Source organism: Tyto alba, unplaced genomic scaffold (genome assembly GCF_018691265.1).
Source record: "Tyto alba isolate M040663 unplaced genomic scaffold, T.alba_DEE_v4.0 Super-Scaffold_28, whole genome shotgun sequence".
Classification (NCBI taxonomy): Eukaryota; Metazoa; Chordata; class Aves; order Strigiformes; family Tytonidae; genus Tyto; species Tyto alba.
The window spans coordinates 15,152,736-15,177,067 of NW_024881302.1; the positions used below are offsets into that span (position 1 = coordinate 15,152,736).

The following is a 24,332-nucleotide window of genomic DNA, read 5'->3' on the forward strand; positions in this document are numbered from 1 at the left end:
AAACAAAGATATATCAACTCAAAATAAACTCACCTAGAAGTCACATTTTTTAAGATACTAATTTACTGTGAATCTGGAGGGACATGAGAAGCTGAAGAGAGTGCAAAACCCACCATTTATAACTTGCCTAAAATTTGGGCTTAGATGACTCAATAGAGGAATTGCAAAAATATCACTTCTCCATTTGCTTTTAAGACAGGTTCCTGAAGGGATTTAAAGTAACAGGAAAGTCCACTTTAGCTCAACTGAAAGCAGCAAGGCAATAGTCACCTGCCCGTATCTCAAGTATATGCATTACTACAAGTTTATTCAATGGTGGCAATATAATAGAATCTTCTGCTGGTGGAGCAGCTGTGTTATTGATACTGGCATTCAGATTCACTAGAGACAAACAGATTTGTTTGTCAATGAGAGCTTTTGATCATTCTGCAAGGAAATCGTAAGCAAAAAACAGCAGTTATCTCCAGTGAAAATTTATCTCAAAAATGTGATATGCTTAAATTAAATATGTAATCTTACCCCTTGCTTTCATCTTAAAGCACCACAACATTTTAACACACTAAAAAATACACTCGAAGATATTTTTTTCTTCCACTGAAATGCTTGCAATTTCAAAAACTAAAACAATTATTCCTGAGCTCTGAACTTATGAAAACAAGACATCCTATTTCAAACAAATAGTTATGAAGAAAATGTTTTAATTATGCAAGCAGGACATTGCCCAGGTTTACTGGGGATATTTACCTCTAAGAAAACATTCTAAGATGGAAACTGATTAGAAACTTGCAGCATTCTTCACAAGCTGGTACCCACACACCCACTCTCTGCCACGTCATCTAAGCATCCCACCTACTGAATTCTTGAAAGAATTCCTCATGTCAATGAAAGTAAATTTTGAAGTAAGACCTTCCTTCATTCCTTCAATTCCTCTATCCCATGTACACTCAGTAATGAGAAAAAGGTTTTCCAAAGCAAGGTAACTGACTTCTCTACACAGAAATTACAAATTCATTACAAATTCGGGGGCTATTTTCAGATTTTGTTTAAACAAAATTTAGAAGCAAATTATCTTCATATCAATAGATCAGAGCAGTGGATATGCTAACATGAGTAATCCAGTTGATAAAGGAAAAAATAACCATTAATTGCATGTAGTGTGCAGGATTTGTGCCAGAAGCCTGCTATTCTATTTTGTCAAGTCTATTTCAAGAATAAACAGCCTCAGAAATCTTAGATTGAAAAACCACCTCAGTCTTTTTCTTTTTCCAAGCAGGTGTGAAATGCAGCTCAACAGAAAACAGTGCAGTTCTAACTTGCAAGTGAACTAAGCCTTATACAATGATAAATAAAATGTTCAGTAATGTGTTTTTGGTGTGACTGAATAAGGCATCTGGATAAAATTGAGAACTACAGTAGAACACTAAATCATTTTAAAAACATGCATGAACTTTACAATGATGCTGTCATCATATTATTTACATTCTAGATGTACAGAAGTGCTCTATATTTTAGGTCTTTCATGGCAAAACAAAAGCTTTACACAAGTAAAATTAAGTATTTAGATGCTTTCATGCAGGATTTATTAGTTCATATTTTGCCCTGTCTCTATATTTCTCTCTATTTCAATTGTATTTTTGTCATTTTACCTTTATACTGTGTGGTACATTTGTTTCATCATATATTAACCGATGAGCAATCTGAATCACGCAGAACTGGATATACCTGAGAAAACTTATCCTCACAGGATCATCAAACTAAACGGGAACAAACGCCAAAGAAATGTAGTAGAAAAGCTCAATTTCGTACTGTTTAAACAAAAATATCTTTACACACCTTTAATGCTTATCTGAATTAACTGCTATAGAACACAATTAGGCTATAGAAGAGCCAATAGTAAAAAGGAAGTGACTTCACACAGTAAGACCCACATTGTCTTTCAAAAGATTTTCTCAGTACTCTTCCGTTATACATATATATAAACCTTCACCATACAAATAAATAAATATGTACAAGAACAGATTTCCTTGTTTTCCAGACAAATTGTATAAATTATATTATTTTAAGTGGTCTCAAAAAAAAAAAAAACAACCAACCAACCAAAAAAAAACAAAAAAACCAAACCAACCAACCAACCAAACAAAAAAAACCAAACCAAAACAACAACAACAACAAAAAAAAAAACAAACCCAAACCCCAACTTTTTTCTATCATCACCAAAATTTTCTCTGCTATCTAACTGGTAAAACACGGGCTACACTGCTCTTACTTTTTGCCTTAATCAGGGCAATGCTGCTCGTTCCTGGTTTCTTATGTATTTTTTTGTTTTCAGCATTAACCCTAAAATGCTGCTGTTAGCCACTGCCACATCTACCAAGCCACAAATATTTTTCATAATTCTTCAGCCTGAACTTTTCTACTTGTCCCTAATTTTTGCTGTCTTGTTCTACCAAGTATTCTGAGCGTAGCCATCGGATCTTTTTCATAGTAACCTTTTAAAATTTGCTCCAGAGCAGCTAAACATATCAAGCATTCAAAATGTCACAGAATAGACAGCTCCAGCTCAAGTCTTCCTTCTATCACACTGATCTGTGTAGCAATTTAACAAAACTTTTACTTTATAACCATATTTGATAATGTAATATAAATCTACATAGTTAACTACAATTTGATTTTCTTGTTCTACTTAATAGATTAAGCAAAACAAACAAAGAAAACATGTAACGAAATAAATGCCTACCTGCAAAGCCACACTGATTTAAAAGCATATTTGTAGGTAAACAGATTTAACTTATACTGTAAGATTTGCTTAACCAAGTCACAGGGCTGATTCAACATACAGAACAAATCAGAATGATTCTATATTGTTAATACAGAACACCTGTAACCCATCACTTTCTCTGGGTGGTATCGAGGAATTTCTGGCACTAAGGCAGAGGGGAATGGTCTTTCCTGGGAGGTGTCACACACCTCCTAGCATGACTTGGCATGCTGTTTCGGTATTTAACAAGTTGTTCTGCTCTTGAGAAAAGGGTTTTGGATGATAAAGAATGGGGCAGTAAGTATGGAGGGAATAATGCATCCCTGGGGACCCGTACCACACATATTATAATGCTGAAAACACTGGATTGTGTTCCTCATACCAGAATTCACAGAACTGCTCAGAGGTCTTAATTGTCTGACATAAAAGAACCATTTCAATTCTAATTTTATGTGAAGTGGTAAATTACGTACTCAAAATGTTCTAGTGAGCCCGAGCTCAGATTTTTGAGTAATATTCCAAAGTGTGATGATAGGGTAGATCAATAAGATAAAGCATATAGCCAACTAAGATAATACACCACCATCTGCTATCGATACAGGTGTAAAAATGCACATATATCACTTCAGTAGATGTATATTCAGGCACACAAAAATTAGTCTTTATTGTGATAGAAGTAGCAGAAAGAAAAGAGAAAGTCTGAAGCTACTTAAAACTTATCATGTCAAATTCCTCCAGCACACACCAAACACTGTATTTTCAGTTTGTTAGTTCAGATGTTATTCTCATAATGAATTATGTTTCAGGACTCCCTTTTCTTTGAAATAGAAGTTAAGTTTTCAAATTCTTGTTATACATTAATTACATCTTAGGTATTTTAATACCTATCTACCTATAGGAAAGTTACTTTACTAGCTTTTACAATAAATGCAAAATTCTTTACTTGAGAAACCACCTACATATAAAGCCACTAACACAAATGCTGACAATCAGTCTGACATCCAATCTGTTTCCAACCTACAGCCACAGAAATAGAGCACTGCAAATTCCAAAAAAAGATCACTAACATTTTCCCTAGTTTAAAGTACTTTTAAACTTTTTTAATGACTCAGAAGCTTTGCCCCTGTTTGGTTCATCCTTCCTCCAACTCATTAACACATATAATTAAAATGTAACCACCTAAAGTTTTTGTATTGGGGTTTTCAAAGAATAACAAGGCAACAGACTGTCACTGAAACTCAAGGCATTGAGTTCTCAATAATTTTCTAAAAGCTCACCTTTAATAGCTTTAACTGTAACTTGACTCCATTAGTGGCAACAATTGAGCTGTATGACTTACGCATTTATTTCCAAAGAGCCAGAAATAAAAAACTTAGGATATTAAATCTGTCAGATAAGAGAGAAATGAAAAGCAAAAGGAAAGAAAAAACATTTAAACATAGATGGGTGGAGTTCTGCACAAGTACCGGAACACACCAATGCCTATGATAATTCAAAATTCAAAACATGTTTGTGATGTAGCATAAGCAAATGGTTTTAATGAAACAGTAATAAGATGTTTGAATAATTTGTTCTGTGAAATGCAAACTGCAAAATACCGAGAAGATTTATCACTCTCAGAATACAGTTCAAGTGGTTGGAAGAAGAAAAACATGAAAATCAGACTTTATCCATTACTCAAAGCAATACAAAAACCACTACTGCTGCTATTAAAAATGCAAGCAAAGTAATGAAGTCTGGTAATGAAGGTGATGAAAAGAGTACACCGAGTAATGCCAAGTCCTGTACCCGAGGAGGAATAGCCCCATGTGCAAGCGCAGGCTGGGGAACAATGGGCTGGAAGGCAGCTTGATCAAAAAGGACACGGAAGACCAGGAGGACAACCTGAGCACAAGCCAGCAACATGCCCTTGCAGCAAACTAGGTCTCCAGCACCCTGGGTTGTGTTAGAAAGGGCCTGGTGAGCAGATCACAAGGGAGGTGATCCTTCCCCTGTAACTCAGCACTGGTGAGGCCATACCTGGAGTACTGTGCCTGGTTCTGTGCTCCCCGGTATAAGCAAGAAATGGACATGCTGGAGTGAGTCCAGCAAAGAGCCAGAAAGATGTCTAAGGGCATGGAGCATCTGAATAGAAGGAGAGGCAAAGAAACCTAAGACTGTTTAGCCACCAAGAGTAGTCTTGGGGGAATCTAACCCAACGGGCATAAATACTTGATGGGAGAGAGTAAAGAAGTTGGAGACAAACTTCTCACTGTCCAGGCAAATTAGAAGAGGCAATGGGCACAGACTGACAAACAGGGCATCCTGTTTAAAGATAAGAAAACTTTTTTTTTACTGGAAGGTGGATCTATCAAACACTGGAACAGCATTTCCACGCAGGTTGTGGACTCTCTGTTTTTGGAGATACCCAAACCCTGGTAACTCTAGTCCCTCTGTAACTTCTACTCAATGTAGCTGATCCTGCTTTGTGCATAAGGGATGGATTCAGCAATCTCCAGAGGTCCCTTCCAACCTCTCTCATTCTGTGATTCCATAGTATGAAAACTTTGAATCTTATACTGAGTGTTGGAATAACCAGCCACTTACCTTTTATAAATTACCAAGCACATATCAAATTATTCAAGCCTCTGTGGTACACTGATTTTAAATCTGTAAGAATTCAGTTATACCTCCTACTCCTGATAGTCAGAACCTGCACCTGCCGATTGTGTTATAACTTAATTAAAATGTGTATGAAAGCATTAAGAAAAATTAAAAGGAAAAAGTGTATTGAGTTTATGTGGCAAGGTTTTGGTGTGAAGATTTTGAAGCACTATAATGTAAAAAGGTGAAGTGAAAAAAAAATTCAGACACTATAATAAGGAGAAGAACAAACAATGACAAAAAAAAGAATAAACTCAAATGTCATACTGGCAAGCTAAAATATTTCTGTGATGACACACTTGGAATTTCAAATCCAAATGATACTTTATTCTAGGATAAGGCATCTGAAGATTTAACTCAGAAAAAAGTATAAGGATCTATGCATATGCATCTCTTATGATAGAAAAATGTTGAAATGCACAGTGCTAATTCTATCATCCTGTCAAAGTCTTTATAATTTATTAAAAATTTTAAAACTCCACTGCTGCTAAAACGTAAATGATATTGATGATTACATCTTGCTAGTTCTTGTCCTCAGCAATGATTACTGAACCTAAAAAAATGGACCTGAAGGTTTTAAATAAGAACTCAGAAAGCAGTAATCCTCTTTTGTCAAATCAGCTCTAACCACAACTTTGTTCTTACTCATAATTCCTCATGGTATGACACTGTTATCTTTTTAACAGCTTCAGTATGTACTGAATGCATGAAAGACATAGGATACCAAAACTTAAAGTGGGGAAAAAATTCTCTAGTTCTGAGACAGATGATAGCTTCTGAAGTCTTTTCAACTTCCTCCTACCTACTGTGTTTCATTTCAGAATCCAGCAGTATCATACAAAAAAGAAGGCTTGCTCTGTCAATGGGGTAGCATATTGAACAAGTGTTCATCAAAAACCTTTATTGTCTGCCTTAAATTGGGTCTTTGTAACCATGTTTGACAGCTGAATCATAAAAACAATCTTCTGTGAGCTTTTTCAAGCTTTGGAAAGTAATATTTTAAGTCTGCAGTTTACCTCAAATTGTCTCTCTCTTTCTGATCAATATATCTTTAAAGAGTTTTCCCTGAATTAATTAGCACTTTTATTTTGTATTTACTACTGTTTTATTTTCACTTTAAAAAACCAGGATTTTGACTGTTCACAAGATCTCTGTTTCCCACAAATGTTTACACAGATCATACAGACTTGAAACCAGAAGAGATGAAAATTATCCAAAGTCACAGTGTTTATCCCCTCACCCAATCCATCTGAATATGATAATACACCTTTTAGACATATACAGCTAGCTACTAGCTAACCACGAAAGGCTACCAGTTACTAGTTACAGTACATAGTTTCCAGTGGCCCCACCATCACTTGCAGGCACTTTTCCTAATAGTTTAGAATGGTTAGGCCTACTAAGAAAAGTCTCACTACTGATCACAAGGACAAAAATTATTCCTACCATTTAAAAAGAAGCAATCAATATTTGGATGTATATATAGATATAGTATCCTGGTATAACAGAATTATGTGAATAATCACATAAAAGAATTCAGTTTAAATTGTAAAAATTAAATTTGCTAAATGTTACTTCTTTGAAAATGCTATGAGGAATGCCATTGCAAAGAGAACACAGCAATGATTTGTTTGATTCACAGAGAAGATCTGACTTCAGAAAAGCTAGAGAAATTACTGAAGTTTCACTACTGAAAATACTAAAATAAGCAAACACTGTAAGAAGTATGAAAGGTAAACATTTATTTTTATATTCTGCGTTGCTCTGGTTTTACTTTGCTCTGTATTCTTCTGCCTCCTTCTCTGGTCTCCCCCTTTTTCTGTTCCATCCTGCCCAAATATAAACAGATACACCTTTTTATACATACACGTGTGTGTACAGATGTGCCTGTGTCCTTTCTAAATGTGTTACTAATATGCCTGATGCAAGTTAGCCAATAACATTGCTATGAAGAGAAGTAAAGGGAAGAGAGGGGAAACATGCTCTATACACACCCCAAAATAATCATGCTTGTCCAGCTTTTCTTCCTTTCTGGATGACAGGCAGAAGGCACAGATGCCAAGCCATGAAAGTTATTTTCCAGCTATGGCATCTGGCTCTTTGGCACACTCGGCAGACATTTGTGTTGGCTTCTTTGCTGTTGCCTCTGGGTCTGTTAATGGGTTAAGTTGATGATAGTACGTTGTCTGATCCTGGATGCCACATTTCTTTTAACTCACCTTTGATTATATTCAATTTTTGAAAGAATAAAGCTCCTCTGCATCCTCCTGAAGTCTTTGTACTTTAGCTGACATATGCAGTGATGTAATTTAGGATAGTCCTGTTGTGCTAATGGATAATTTGGATAGGGGAAACCACTTCTTTGTATATTTTACACTTAAGAAATTATGTCTGCCAAAACTTATTAATAAAAATACTTCATTCAAGGACACTGTTTTCTTTTGTGATCTTAAAAGAACTAAAACTCTGAAAGTACCATTACAATGACAAAAAGCAAGAATTTAAAAAATGGTATTATATTTCATTATAAACTTTATCTTATGTTCAAAAAACCCATAGTATCCTCCTCTATATATTCCAGGAAATGTTGATGGAACATTTATGTTTTAAAGTAACAAGTCAATAAACTGCTTTAACACATCACAAAAGGTAACTCCAATGGGCTTATCTCACAACAACATGGTTTCTAGTTTAGAAATATCAGTTTATATGACAGTAATTACTGAAACAGATGGGCAAGGAGCCAAAAAGTGGCAGCACATTGACAATGGGCTGAATGCAACTGGGAGCTGTGGAGCAGAAAGGAGCTATGCCAGATTGTATGGCAGCTGAGAATCTTATTGGTGACCATTTGCTGTGCAATCTCAGACACATCTAAAAAATTATGCATTCCCCATTGATTTAATGAGAAATCGTGAAGGAAAAAAAAACCTCTGTCTGAACTTGAACACAATACATGCTGACAAGTTCTTTCCTTTGAGTACTCAGGATTTTCCTTCTTGCACTTCCTTGTTCCTATCTACCATTCACAAGTCTGGCTTTGCATTTTAGATCAATATTGTCAAATGTTACAATAGTGGCAGTCAGAACAAGAACAGAGGTCTGCAGACAGAATTAACCAACAGATTAAAAATATTCCTAAAACTTAGCCAGAAAAACAAAACAAAACCAAACCACAAACCCACCACCTATTATTTCTTCCCTTGAGGAAATCTATTTTAAAATACTTGCAAAATATTGATAAGCAGCACTTTACTAAAATAAACAGAAACAAAAATCTAGACTCAAAAGATACATGATCTCTAAAATGAGTAGAAAAATGCAAAGCAAAATCAAGAGTCCTTAACTGTATCATGGTCCCATCTGAGAGATTTTTGGGTTTGGGTTTTTTTTTTTTTGTTTTGTTTGGTTGTTTTTCCAAAACTTAGTTCACATAAAACTTTAATTTAAATCTTTCTGCTGACTAGTAAACCACTCTACAGTTTAGAAAATGCATTTTACTAACTATTATTGGAATTAGGCATCATCACGCAGAACACTAACAAGCTAGCTGAGTAGATTAAGATCAGTATTAATACGAATTGTTCTCTTATGGTAATTAATAGCTTTCAATTGTTAAGACTAGTACAGACACAATAAAGCATTATCTTCACTCCAATCTGATATCTAATGTTATTTAGATTATGAACAACTTTTAATAAAGAAATCCTTTGGATATAAAAGTGTTGGCATTTCCTTCTGAGCCTCTCAACAGGATATTCAGGCGGGTAGCCTTGCAATTAATCTCAGCAGTTCATTCATTTTCCAAACATACTTGCCTATTGACTCCTACAGAAAAGTGCTCATTCACTCACTTGGTTACATTAATTATACATAGGAGATAAAGCCAATGAAATCTGCAAGATACCAGAGACTCCATTAGTTTTCTGTGTAAATTCCAAATTTGTTTCATGTAAACAGAATGAGGCATATTATTGACATTGGTAGGTTCCTGTCCAAACAGTCTCCTGATTACAAGTGCAAGCTAGGTTGATATCACATCACCTTTGCAATCATTACAGCAATTGATACAGACCCTATACAAACCTCACCAAGAAATTTCTGATGTTTTATCTGCCTTTCAGAATTTCAGGAAAAAGCTGTACAATACTGTGAACTTCCATCAGACTTTTCCAGTGTAAGCATTTATGCCTGTTATTTGTCCATGCTAAACTACATTTGGTTAACTTGGATTAACAACACTAGAAATAAGTAAGTTATGAAAAGGTTAGTGGTAGGGCTAACAAAAACTAGGGAGGAGCGGGGAAAGAAAAAGGCAAAGGGAGAAGAGCAAGTTAGTTACAGTGTAGAATAATTTTGATTTACCTGGACTTCTTTACATTGACCTCTGACTGCAACTATATTTCCTCTTGTTTTTTTCCTTCACAACACCTAAAAAGTAGCCCAGAGATGAACTAAATAATTATTGTGCACACTTCACTTTTGTCCCAGTTCCAACAAACTTTGATACCTCTCCAGAGTCCATATTTTTCCTAAGAAAGTGATCTGAAATTCTTACAACTTAGCAAACGTGTATGACATATTATACACTTTGCCCCCCCAAAAGAGTCTCTTCTACACGTGCCAATATACTCTGTGCATGAGCCACAGCATTTATACTGCATAAACTGAAAGCAAGCTTATTCTTAAAGGTAGGACAATATAGGTATGAGGGAAACAGCTGTAGGCGTTAACAGAAAAATCCTATTCTCACTGGAATCACAGCATGCAGACAAATGCTCCAATTTTTGTGTGCCTGTGAACTTGGTACTGTTTCACAGACTATAAATATTGTCAATTAAAAAATATGTCAAATTAGCAATTAATTTGAACATGAGTTTGGAGCGTAATTTGTATATGTGTGTATATATACACACATATGTATGTATGCATATATGTATGTATGAAAAAAACCCTTACATCAATCAGTTTTCTGGAAGGGGAAATAATGAAGATAATGGTTTGCTGCCTTTAGTCAGTTAAAATAAATTAAAATAAAATATCACTAAAATACAACAGTTAATCTTCAGCTGACATGTAAAGCTCATCAATAAAGTGAATTGTCCATTAGCTTAAAAAGGAAACAAAAAATACATGCATGTATTCAAAGAAATATATATAAGTATATATGCAATTAAATCTGGTCAAGTTTAGGGGAAAATAACATTATATTCAATCTGTATTTTCTCTAACACTACAAATCCAGTCAAAAGAAGTACTTAAAAGGAGGAGGAAACTGATTATTTCGAGCAACTGCAAAATAAAAGTGGCAAAACACAGCTTTTGAACCTCTGGTTCTTAAAGGAGCTATGTTCACCCAGTGAAAGATGGGAGACATCCATCATACTGGAAGATGCAATTCTTACCTGACAAAAAATTTGTGCTCAATAATTTATCAATTATAATAATATCTCACTCAGTATTGAGGACCTGATCATTTCAAAGCAAAAGAAGCTGTCAAATCATCTCCTCTGTTATGAAATTACTCCAGTCTCTAACACCTCTTGAAACAAATCAGCGTGTATAAAACTAGATGGTACTATTTTAGTAGACCAAGTCTTTCTTACATAAGGTGACCTCCCATCAGTATAAGTGCAATCAACTCACAGGAACTGCTATGGTGAGCTCATAATATTGTCCTTCTCTGTCATCAGCTCTGTTTTGGGGCCTGGTGCATGACAATCATGCTCTGTGTAAAACGATGTGCTTGAAATAGCAAGTCTCTGCAAATACCTCTCTTTCTCCCAAGAAGAGTGCACGTCAGATGAGATAAAAGGCCACTAGTGCTCACGCACTCTTACAACTGAAAGCCAAAAGTAACAGCCTCCCAGGTGTGGGATAAGGTGCAGTGGGGTAGATGTTGCCACACCACCATCTGAAGAGCTGGAAATGTAATGCTGGCCTGTTTGAGCTGATCATTATTTAGTTAACCTGAAGAATTTCTTTAATGACAGTGTAAAAGACTTCTTTTTGATTTTTTTTTCAAAAAGACTGTTTTTAACTTTGGACCATCAACCTTGATGATGTTCCCTAATGTTTGAAAACAAGAAATGGAAAACTATCAAAAGCCGTGCACTTATGCAGATCCTGTGCTCACCATCAAAGATTAAATATGCATGAACTGGTGACAGAGTTGCACTACAAAGTACAACAGTCTTGAAAATTCCAATTTAAATGAAGCAGAGATTGTGTGAGCTCTTATTGATTCTGTGTGTTAAGGAAACAATTTCTAATAGAGAGCATCTCTGTTAAGAAACTTAAAAGTAATGTATTATATAATATAAAAATCACAGTCACTGAATGCACAGAAAAGTGTAGTTTCTCTACCTGAAGCATACTTAATGGGACTTACTCCATGAGAACATGTAAGTGAGAATGAGCCATTTTGAAAACCACTGCATAGCAAAAATATGTTAATATTGGTTATTATAAACTTTCTGTTTGATACTTACGATAAGCCATAGCTTCACACAACTCAAGAGAATCCTTAAAAATACCAAAACTCCTTAATGGAAATAGACCCAAAGTAAGACTGCTCCGAACCCAAACAGGCAGTTGTCACTACCAAAATTAAAGCCAAGCAAAGGGGTTCTGCTAGAACTGTTTTGTTACAGTGCCGTATCAGAGGGGGAAAAGGCAAAAATCACAGAGAACATGCAAGGAGACAAGGGAACACCAAAATTAAAAATCCATTTTAGAAATTTTATCCCTGGGGAAAGGTAGAGAGAGGTTTGTGGGCTGAGGGTTGGCTATAAGGAGCTACTATCTGTGAACAAAGAAATTACCCTTTGATAATTTTTGATTCCTCTCATTTTCATCAAAATATGACTGTACCTTTCTTGTTAATAAAAAGGAGAGACTCAAAGAAGCAAATATCTCTATTTTCAATTTATCTCCTAATGAAAGAAAAATGCAACACACTGAAAATTTTTGGATGACCACTCAAGATAAAAAGAACACCAGCAGGATTATTAAAAAATAAACAATTCTTTTGTTTATTCATCTGAGATAGACCATTAATTTCAAGAAGGCAAAGCAGATAGAGTATGTCACCTTATAAAAAGACAGCAATTCTTTTGAAGGGAGGAATGTTTTAACTATCTAGCCTTTTAAAGGGAATTACAACTTCTCTGTGCTACAAAGGAAATGTATTCGATTTATAGGTACTTTGTGCAGTTCAAGGCATTCTGTAACAGCAGGATATGCTTGTGCTACCTTATAAGGCATCTATCTTTCTTGATTTCCATTCTCAGTATCTATATATATGATAGACTTCTATAATCTCTCCCTTTTTTTTTTTTCTCTGTTATGTTCCACTCTCCCTCTCTGTTCTCCTTGCTCTACTGACCTTTTCCAATTCTGAAATTCTTTCAATGTCATATTTATCTCTTCCTGACTTTAGATTTGTTTACTTACATCAATGGATTCTATATCCTACAATCCTGCTGACAACTGTGAATCAAGCAAGCATGTCCTCTAAATATGTCACCATTTGTAAATGTTTCTGTATGAACTAAGATGCAAAATACCACATGACAATACCTAAGTATTTTTCCCTGCTTCAGAACCACAGATCGTAGCACTAGACTCTTCAGTGCATTGTGAAGCATAAACTTATTTATTTAATTTATTTAATATCATTATCCACAATAATGCTACAAGAAATGCCTTCATCAGCAACTTTACCTTTGGATTCTGGTGTTTCCAAATGAAGGAATGATAACTGAGCTATCTTCTGTAGCCACAGAGTTCTTGAATGTATACTTCAGAAATGGTATGCAAGCAATTTTTAAAAAGTTTTAGAACTTAATTTTTAGTGCATCAATATCATTAAATAGTTAAGAGCATGGAAAAAACCCTGTTATCCTATCATTCAATGTGGAATGTAGAGCTTTATAAGGCCGGTGTATGTCTTCTAAGATGGCTGAAAAGAGGGAATGAAACTGATGTTAAGCACATTACAGAAATAGTGTCTGTTTATATTATTCACTTTTTCTTCACAAAAATAATTATTACATGCTAACAAATGTGCAAGTCCCAACTGTAAAGGGATTCATCCTGAAAATAACCATACAGAAAAGATTTTTCTTGTTTTGGTTCAATTTTGGTTGGTTGGTTGTTTTTCATTTAAACCAGTCATTTGGCTTTCTCTTTTTTAATTCTGAAGTCCTCTGGGTCTGTTCTCTCCTGTTCTTTTTCTGTTAAGTTGGATAAGTGCAACAGTACTAAATAAGTCTACTAACTCTTAGTAATGGTATTAATAGGCATCACTTTCTTTTTAAAAAATCTACCTTGCTAATTATGACCTGTAAAAACATACGTGCTTTTTATTAAAAGATGAAGAAATACTATTCTACTGAAAGCCGTTGCTATTCTGGCTTTGCCCAAAAGCCACCATCACACCAAGAAAACCAGAAACAAGGCGATTACTTGCATGTAACTCTTGTACTAAAGCAATAATCTAAATGGCATATCCACTGTTTAATATGTAAAAAGTTATTAAAAAATTAAAATGTAATTAAAATTAAAATATTTAAGTGTACTTACTGGGTATTTATAACACTTCACTAATGTAATGTATGCAAATGACTGGCTTTCTATTTATTTATTAATATGTTAGCATTCAACAACATAAAATAATCTTGGTACGATGATTTTATCCATTGGCTCAACACAACATTTAATTCATAGTACTAATAAAAGGCACTAGAAATAATTTATATATTGTTCACATATAAACAAGTACACTTAAATAAAGTGCATTATGTTTTCATCCATTTGATTAAACACATACTCCATATCTAAATAAAAATATTTATGCACTCATGTGAGGAGCAGGATAAAATGTTTACACTTTTATTCATTTTATGTATTTGAAATGGGCTTATGTGACACCTAAAATTAAGGATCTTAAAACGAGTAATACTGCAGTACTTTGGAGCACATGCAATATGATCACTGCATTAGAGGAGCTGACCTCAGTGGAATAAAGTCTATCAACAAACAAGTGTTTTACTGAATCGTATTTCATTTAATAATACCTGTAAATGTGACTTCAGTAAAGCTCCAGTATCTTGCACGCAGCCAGAAATGCAAAGAGACATTTTCAAGAGCCAGGGCAATCGCTACGGATGACTTTCCCTGGCTTTCACCAGGCACTGCCATTAGAGTGCTTTAGCTTCCATTAAGTTGTCACTTTCCTGTGCTGCCAGTTTTTCAAGGGGGACAATTCGTTCTGACAGAACCATGGCCTGTCACATACACTAACAGTTCAGTAGAAATGAACAGGAAAACCCTCAAAGCGGATGGATTTATTAGTGATAGGACCTGGCATATATATTGTACAAAGCTAGGTAATTAATAAGCTCTAACCTGTCCACCCTAAGTACCTCATATTTATTTGTAGAAATGTAATTCATGGCATACAAATGTAAAACACACAAAGATTTTTTTTCATTGGGTTTTGAACTTTACAATTGTTTAATTAGCCCTTATTTATTATGGCAGTTTTGTAACAACATCATCTAGTTTATACTTATTTTTAATACCTAAGAATTGCCATACTGCCCAAGAGAAAAGGCTCGTTTAGTCCAGAATCGTAGTAGCAAACAGTTAGGGAATAAACGTAGGAAACACAGTGTGGAGCGCAGCACTTGTGCTCAACATATAAACCTGCGGTCCGTGGCTTCGGAGCCTCCCAAGCTAGAACTTGTGTACAGACCACTGCATATACCAGCCACTACTTGATCCACCCTGTTTGAGACCCCCCAAATTGTAACTTCCGCAATTATGTTCTATGTGAAAAAAAGTACTTTGTTTTGCCAATACTGAACTTGCTGACAATATCACTGGGTTTTAATTTTTGTACTGCAAAAACATTCCATCTTCTTTGAAGCATTGCTGATTTTATAGACCTCTTTTTTCATTTAGCTGTCATTATTCCAAGCTCAAAAATCCTAATCTATTTAAGCCTTCATCCAATAGAAGCTATTTTGTACTTCTTGTCACCTCTGTTTCTACCTATTGGACATGTGGGTGGCCAGAAATATACTTGCTATACAAGACATGTATGCATGAAGGATTTCAGCATTAAAGATATCTCCACATCAGTCTGGTTTTCTATTGCAGAAATTATGATCATCAGTCTTTAACATACCCGTTGTACTTTAAACATCAATGACAGCAGTTAATGAGGTATTAATTATATTTTATCCTTGGCCAGTTTCAGCAAAGGAACTTCGTACAACCTGAAGACAAACAAATTAATTAACTTACTTCAGTAATATTCTGTCTCTCTACAAATATGGAAAAATGAAGCGTTAAAGAGAGCAAATGGTTTTCTGAAGAAGTTGTCAATTATAGAAGACACAATTATACATAGAATCCTCATAAAAATAAGCCTAAAAAGTATTTTCCTCTTCTAAGTCCTTATGAAGGCTTTTGTCCTTTCTATATCTTCCCTACTAGATCCATGCTCATCTCCCCTGCTGTAACTCAGTGTGATTTATAGTTCTAGAAGCTATTCTACTGGGCTGCAGAAAAAGGAAGCAGGGCCACGGAAAGAGAGGCAGAAAGGCAGAAAGAGAGTACATGATGTCAAAAGAGAGGAATCAGAATATTTGGACGCTTGGGAAAGAAGGGACACTGGTATGCTAGTGGTAGCAACAGCCAGAGTGGGGACAGAGATACAGCCAGCTGGCTGGGGAGGAAGGATGACAGCCATCAGATTAACTGAGAACAGCCAGGAAGTCTTGAACACCACCACAACAGAGACTTGGCCCGTCATTAAGGACAGAACAGAGTCCATTAAACGTTTTGAAGGACATAAGCAGGACAATTGTTAAAGGGGAGAAAAATAAAGTAACTAAATTTAGTGGGTGGAGGAGGAGAAGACATTTTACTAATTCATGGGAGGTTAAGATAAAGTCTAGGTTAGAAGAAGATTAGACAATATAAAGATTTGTAAGGAGAACACACGAGAATGACAAGAGGTAGGTATGTGAGAGGTTGAAGACAAAAACAAACTAAAAGGTGCAGAGGTAAAGTAGTAAAACGATGGAAATTTTTTTTTTTAAATTAAAATGTTGATTATAAGTTTGAAATAAGGCTGACTACTTAATGAGGAAATGAAACATAAATAAAAATTACTGAAAGAAAAAAAAATACTCAGGAATGCATCTTCCTCACTAGACAAGTGATTTGGTAGTAGAAATTCTGTTTTCCAGCAGCTGAAGACTCAAGATTAAGTGAGAAATCTTCATGGGGTGGAATAATGTTTTTACGTTACCATTCTTATTTTCTCAACAAATAAACTTTTGAAGTTCAACATTATTTTTGAATCTTACAGTACTCTGACATTTTTTCTGTCTTTTAACCTTCTTTTTCAAAAGATAACTAACTACTCAGCAATACATGTTTCTTAACATATAGTAGAATGAATTCATCACAACCAAAGTAAATTGTCTCCAGCTGTGTTTGTATATTAATATTCTTAGTTGTACAGTTATTGGATGCTTCTGGTATCACCTTTAATGTACCAAGTGAAGGGACAGATAATTCTCTGTTGTAGAGATTACTCTAACAGTAGACAAGGTCAATTGTTAGCAAGTCTAGCATAATCTTTATTGGTTTCTAATTATTACTTTCAGCTTTACCATGTTTTGCTTCCCTAATTACAATTTTGACACGTTTTAAGATGCCCAGGTGGAGATGTTCATACATCACCAATCTTGGTGATTTGCTTGTATACAACATGAAGTGCTAAGCTGTATCTGACTTAATACTTGGGCTAAAATAAAATTGTACAAACTGATTATTGTCAAAATTCAAATTCTTTAGAACGGACAGAAAGTGAAGGAGATGTTTTATTTGCTTAAAAAGGCCAGATTAGTTTAGCTGGTGCCACTGAACAGTCAAAATTACATTTCTGCTATTACATATACATTCTGTCCCATTATTAACTACATTGTGCAGGATCTGAATCAGGCCTTCTAACTTCCAATGCCCATTAATTTTTTTCCCAATAAACAGCCACTACAGGCTCAGATTTTTCTATATTTTGACAACTTGATCTTATAAGGTTTTTAGGACAATTCTGTTTAATTAAAGTATTTTTTGAAAAGAGTTTTAACTTCAACTGCTCTGAATTTTCTACACATATGTCTCAAGACCAACAGAGTGCTTCACATAAATCACAGAAAAACTTCACCTGTTTACTTCCCTGTTATTATTAATATTAGAACTTCTGGGACAGCTGGAAAAAATCAAGGTTGAGTGATATCATATAGTGCCAAATGGTTAGGCTGTTGAGAACCAGCAACAGAAAACAATTAGTCAGTATTTACTCGTAATGAAAACTTAAGTACAGAAATATTCAGTTGAAAAAATGAATTCTGACAAACTTGGTGGAGTAGCAGGCAGTAAACTGTTTCTTTTTTTCATATTTGTTCTAAAGTGCTTGTTACATTCTTTAGCATGCTTAATAGCTGCAGAGAAAATAAAAATTTATTAACAAGCACTATTTCCATTCTTTGACAGGCTCCCTGCCCCCTCACCCCCCCAAAAAAACAACTTTCAACTAAGCTCATCAATTACTCCTAACACTCTAAATAGTTGGCAATGTTTACACAACATCCTTTTGGAGTTATTCAGCTCGATCTTGCAGCTCATTAAAAGGATCTCTATTTATTTGCTGTGTGTTACAGTTCTTAACTTTGGCACAACACGCAAAAAGGAAGCCAATTTTACTTTTCCCTGTGGTGTTAATTGGTAGAGCATGCTGCCTGCCTCTTCATTAATTATGTCAATGTGTATGAAACTTTCATTTTCATGGCAGTGTATTAACAAAGCTTTGCAATGAGGCTGACAAAAAGCCAGCAACCTCCAGTTCATAAAATGTGGATAATGAAGGCTAGCAATGGTCAGAATATAATATTTATTGCAAAAAGGAGCTTTTTTTCCTCCCTATCCCTTTCAGATACCATCAAAAGCAAGCACTTACTGAAATAAGCAGTATCAACTTTGCTGTTGAATAGTAAAAAAATCTCCATATAAGACACAGATAATGGATCTGGAAACACTGTGTCACTTTACAGGACACAAAGAACGAGAGAAGGACCTCTAGTCCAGCTGAAATGATTTTGCTCATAAGTCCATTTTCAGATAATTTACTGATCTCATCCCAACAAGTGTACAGAAATCACTCACTGCTTGATAGATCAATAAACACTTTTTTTGTCTGAAAACAAAACTACCACAACAAAACTAGATACTATCCATATGAAATTCCTCTGGATGCCTTCAGATTGTCTCTGTTTACTAACCACAAAGGTTGGTAAAAGAGTGACACCTAGCTTTTCTCCCTCCTTTTTTTTTTTTTTTTTCCTTCAAAAAAAAAATCTCAGATTTCAGTGACTTCAGATACAGCACACAGAATCTAACTGCAGTGGGGAGAGTGCCTGGAGATGGAGGCTTAAGTGACTTCTTTCTGGAAATTCTGAAATGCTAAGCACAATTCCCTATTTTAAGAGATGTAAGGCATTACAAACTATAAATGAAATACATTAAGAAGTCCCCATCTTACTTTCTTGGAAATACATCTTATAGTCTTGGAAATCACAACTAGAGAAGCTTTCAAAGGTGCCGCTGAGGCTGTAAATGCTACAGGCAAAAGTCACAGATGCAGGTGCTTGTTTCTCACCCCAGACCTCTTCTGACTGATAAAACGATTCACATTGCTAATACCTGTATTTGAATTATTTAAAAAAAAGAAACAAAAGAAAAACCCCACAAACAACTGAATTTACATTCCAATCTATGATCTAGCCCCTTTCCTTCTATACTCCTCTCCCTCTAAATTATTTGTGATATCCTTAAACTGGTTCTTTGCCATGAGACCAAGTAATAAAAGGAGAAAAATGTATTGAAAAATGTTTCCTGCAGTAGGCTGAAAACCTAAAGCAACAACAACAAAATTTATCTGTACATTGAAAGCACTCATCCTTCAAATGATTCTAGCCAGGGCAATAACAAGGATGGGATGAGAGGGACATTCACTCTAGGGGAGCATACACCTTATGGTGAGTTCACAAAACTGGAACAAATATGTTTATTCCCTGTCAGATGCTCTTGCCGCCAATGAAAAAAGCTAACGGCTTGCCAGAAGACCTACCATCCAGTGAGACAGGTGCAGAAGAACTGCAGGTGCCAAGTTGTCTTGCCTGTTTAACTCCGAATCCAGATATCCTGCTGAGCCTTAGAACATCTCTGTTTTGCCAGTGTTGTTTTCACTTTCCTCCTCTACTTCCCCAGTATCTATTATATTAGTATGTTATTTCTCTTAGGCTAGAAGTTTGCTAGCACACAGACTGCATTTTCCTGTGCATCTACATGGCTCAACAGTTGGACCAACAGGACACTCTCAAACCTCAATATGTTCACACTTCTGATAAATAAATTTATGTACCTCCTACCACACTCAAGTCTCCCCAGAAATACCATGAAACAAAACCAAAGTTTGCCTGCATGAACAAAATAGTGCAGCCTACCAGAACTAACAGATTAAGTCTTCTTGTACTTTTGCTTTCATATTCTCCATTTTCTTCTTCTTTACATATTTGACCTCTCCACCTTTCCTTCTTGTAACAGCACTTTCCTAGCATCACTAACTCCATGCTGTCATTATCTTCTCAGTTTTCTTAATCTTTTGCTCCCCTTTTTTATCTTACATCAAATTTTAACTGACTTCTCCCATACCCATAAATTGTCTTGATCGCAAACCTATTTCTGGCTTCAAGTCAGTCCTCTCAGGATCTTCCTTCTCTTCTCACCTGTACTCAAGGCACCATTCTTAGTCCCCTGCTCAGTGCTACAGATCTGCTTATATCTGTTACATTATTTGACAGATGTTTCACTGCTGGGCAGGTCTATAGACTCCTCTGTTTCCAACAACCTTGTCTCTAAGCATTTTTTCTTCTCTTCCTGTCTGGTTGTTACATCTCCATCCTTTATAAATTCCAAAGTCATTTATAAACACCATGTTTATTTGCTCTTACTGCCATAAAACCTACACTGGAAATTCATGTTTATTCAACTTTTATCATTTATTCATTCCAGACAGTTTGGAAAAGCTATGACAAGGATGCATCATGAAATATTTCCTACATTATTACTCCTTATCTTCAACAGGAAGTAGTTTTGTGAAGACACACAGAAATTAAACTTGGACTATAAGAACACAATTGAACAGCCACATCTACCATTCTGTAACTGAAACAAGATTTAGGAATAAAGTATTTGGGAATAATTTGCACCCTAACTGCATTTCTTCTATAGAATTGTGGTAGCTGGCTGCAGCAATATTATTTTAGGAATGAGTTGAAAATAGTTCTTAAAATGAGGCACTTGCTCCTATTTCTTCCTAGAACTAGCTGACATATCAAGAGTGTATTATACAGTGTTAGCAATTCCCCTTGAACTTCCTGTGTAGTTTTTATTTGTTATTCCTGTATAAAATACAGACTTTAAGAAATGGGGCTGTACAATTTATTGGAAATTTGACTATGTTGATATTAATTAGAAGTTGTAAAAAAATACATGAATGTTTCAGAAGAATTGCATACCTAATGGAAAGCATGTGTTAGGGAGAGAAAGGAAACTATTTAAAAAATAGATTTATGGTCATTTTAGACAGAATTCATCAAAACTGAAAGCTTATATACCAAAGGTAGCTGATGGATAATTTTTTCTCTTCCATATGGATAATTTTTTCTCTGTCACACAGATAAAATGTTCTTTGTCAGCAGCTCCACTTCCCTGTCAGATTTTATACTTCAGTGAAGAATGTTTTATGTTCAGCAGCTGGCACATAAGTATCCTCATGCAGTTACTGCATTTCTACACTTCTCAATTCTACAGAGTTAAACTTTGTTTTCTCATGTTCTATTCCAACTTAAACCAAAGAAAACAATCCTAAGGAAAAAAAAAAAAAAAAAAACCAAAAACCCCATAACTCAGTACAGCTTACCTATTCCCACATATCATCAGCCTTATCAAATTTTTTTCAATGACATATAGTTCTCCTAAACATCCACAAATGTGTACTCCAGAACCTGTAATACCAAAATGACCCTTTAATTTAATATATAATACAAAATATAAGATATTTCTGAATCAAATCCTGTTCAAAATAGAGCATATGCTTTGGGAAGAACAGCAGCCCAAAATTCTCAGAAAGGCAGAAGTAACAGTCCAGAAAGTTTCATCAATGCTTAATTTCTCTCAGTGACAAAATACTGTAATCTCAATTCGTCTAGTTTTGATGTCTGGGTATTGGTTGCTGTTACACTTTTGTTAGTTCAACTGAAGAAACCTCTGTTATCAGAGTTATGTTTCTTGGTAAATATGTATCATTTGGGAACAAATCACTACTTATCAATTCTCGTCAAATCAATCAAAGCTTTCTTTTCTTCAAATCATATGATCTTTCACTATCAAAAACGTATCCCAACCTACTAGTAAGTTTCATGGAGTTTCTCTAATTTTGCAATTTATAAACATTCTTTGTGAACTTTCATGTGTAACAACTGGACACACTACCCAACACAAGTCTAGCAGTCTGAAAAAAACAACTTTACCTAAGCCGTCAGTTGGTTACACATCCAAGAACTGCATTATCCTTTCTGGACCAAATCACACTGAACTCATATTCCAAGGTTCTATTGAAATGGTAAAAGTCCCCCCTGATGGGCTATATTCTTTTTTGCTACATACATCATTTTAAATCATCATTTTTAAAACAAATTACTTTCTTGCAGCCAGTTTATCAAGTGATCAGTTTGTTATGACTCAGTCACTTCTCCAATACTTCACCTTTTCTGCTCTTTTTGTCATCTACAAACCTCAGTTTGTGATATTAAGTTTGTATCTTGGTCAGTGACAAAAGATGTTGCCCATGGTCCAACACTGGACAGTGGGCAGCAGGTGCACACACTACACTTCTCAGACCTAGGATAGAGTCAGAGTTAGTATGAGCTGCGGTACTGTACAGACTAGAAAGGATTCAAAGCTAGCTTATACTCATTGTGTTAGCAAGCACGGGGCTGGAATAAAAGTTAGCACATAGCTGCAGATCACGCTGGTCACCAGGGCTGAGGAAAAGCAAAGCCTCGGCATTACACATCCAGTCACATTCATATTAATGTCCTTCATGTACAACGTGCCTAAGCAGTTTTCCTTCCTACAGAGACATAAAAAGGTTTAAACAGTGATATATATTCTGTTCAATATACGTGAAAGGTGCTACATGGACTTCAGCACTATGAAAGGAATAAGACTCCTAGTGCATTTGAATTATTGTGCTAAGATTACACATTTTAATTTGGACAGATAATCTCTCTCTCTTCTTACATTCACTCCTGTTTTCCTTCCAAATGATGCCTTCAGTGGCACATAACCGGGATGCATCTCGTGTTATCTGCTAAGCCCCTGCAGGTCTGAAAGCCTAGAGCAGTACCCTGTATTTGGACGTAGGTGCACTAAGTTGTGCCTGTTTGTACTGTGCTATATCCCCTCCTCAACTATGACCATAAAATTTTATTTCCAACTTGGAGGAACAGAGAACAAAGCACTCTGGGTTTCGGGAATGAGCCATCAGGAAGTGCTAAATGAATAAAGACCATCTGCAAGTGTGCCCTAAGGACTAAACATTTCATGTCTATGGCACACTGCTTCCAGGTTGGGATTCTGATTCAGGTTCCAAGAACTCAAAATATTTTCTTGCTTCAATTGATATTAATAAATTAATATACTGTGTTAAATAACCAGACTTCTAAATAAGCTTTTTACCTTTTAGTTACTAAATTGAAAGAAACACATGTAATAAAGCAAACAATTGCTACTATATCTGAAAAGAGATTGCTTCAAGTTAATTTTCTTTATTCCAAAATGTGTTAGCAACACATTTGGTTATCAAGCACAAGAACACTTTCTCAAGAGCACTTAAAATCATCAGTGTCCTCAATGTGTGTGAGATAGGTAAGCAAATAATAGAGAAATACAACTGATCTAGCCAACATCATTTGTTTGGCCCTCTCATTCCTCAATGCCTTTCTCTACCCCAGATCCCAGGAAGACATATATCTGCAACTTCTGTATAAACTCTTTCTGTAAACTTTTAGCACTAGAGATTTCACCACCTTTCTAAGCAACTCTGCCCAGTTTCCAGCTGCTCTTCCATTAGAAAGTTTTCCTGCTGATGATCTTCAACTGCCCTTGCAGCAAAGCAAGCCTACTGCACGGTGAATACAGTGAAAAAGTTGATTACTTTCTTATTTGCAGCTGCTTTTTATGTATGTGGGGACTATTATCAAGCCCTTGCTCAGGCTTCTTTCCCCAGCTACTCCCTGTAGGTCACATTTTTCAGAGCTCTGATGCTTCATATTGCTCTCCTCAGTACTTCCACTGATTAAGCCACTTTCTTCTTGAAGCAGTGTTCCCAGAATATTGCCTAGCAGCTGAAGCTTTACAAATACTGAATTTTTCAAGAGTACAGTTTCATAGGCCTTACTGATGTTTATTCTGATTTTATATAAAAAGTATAGCTTGTGTATACTTTTTTTTTGCAACAGCATGGTATCTTTAATACAGTAAATTTCTGATTTACTAGATGCTAAAATCACAGTACTGCAAATTACTTACCTACGCAGTCATTATGCATTTATATTTTCACAGCTGAGTATTTTCAAGGGTAGACCTTTTAATTTGCCCTTTCTAAGCTGAATTCTGTTCAGTCTCCAACTCATCAAGGTAATTTTGCATTCTAAAGGTATGCCTGCAGTTTTTTTCAGATTGACATTCTCAGGGAATTTTTTAAAGATATTTTGTATTCCACCAT

At 35.4% G+C, this 24,332-nt stretch overlaps 1 protein-coding gene across 19 annotated transcripts in view; it reads right to left on the reverse strand.

Annotated features, from left to right (window-relative positions):
• RBFOX1 (RNA binding fox-1 homolog 1) overlaps positions 1-24,332 on the reverse strand; it is a 1,320,820-nt gene that overhangs the window by 305,554 nt on the left and 990,934 nt on the right. The window contains exon 1 of one of the 19 annotated variants that reach the window (XM_032983546.1): positions 9,767-9,809. The exons of 17 other annotated variants lie outside the window; for them this stretch is intronic. The gene's annotated coding sequence lies outside the window, so the exon portion shown is untranslated. Of the gene's footprint in view, positions 1-9,766; positions 9,810-24,332 lie in introns of those variants that run through there. One more of the 19 variants, XM_032983549.2, reaches the window with a different exon arrangement.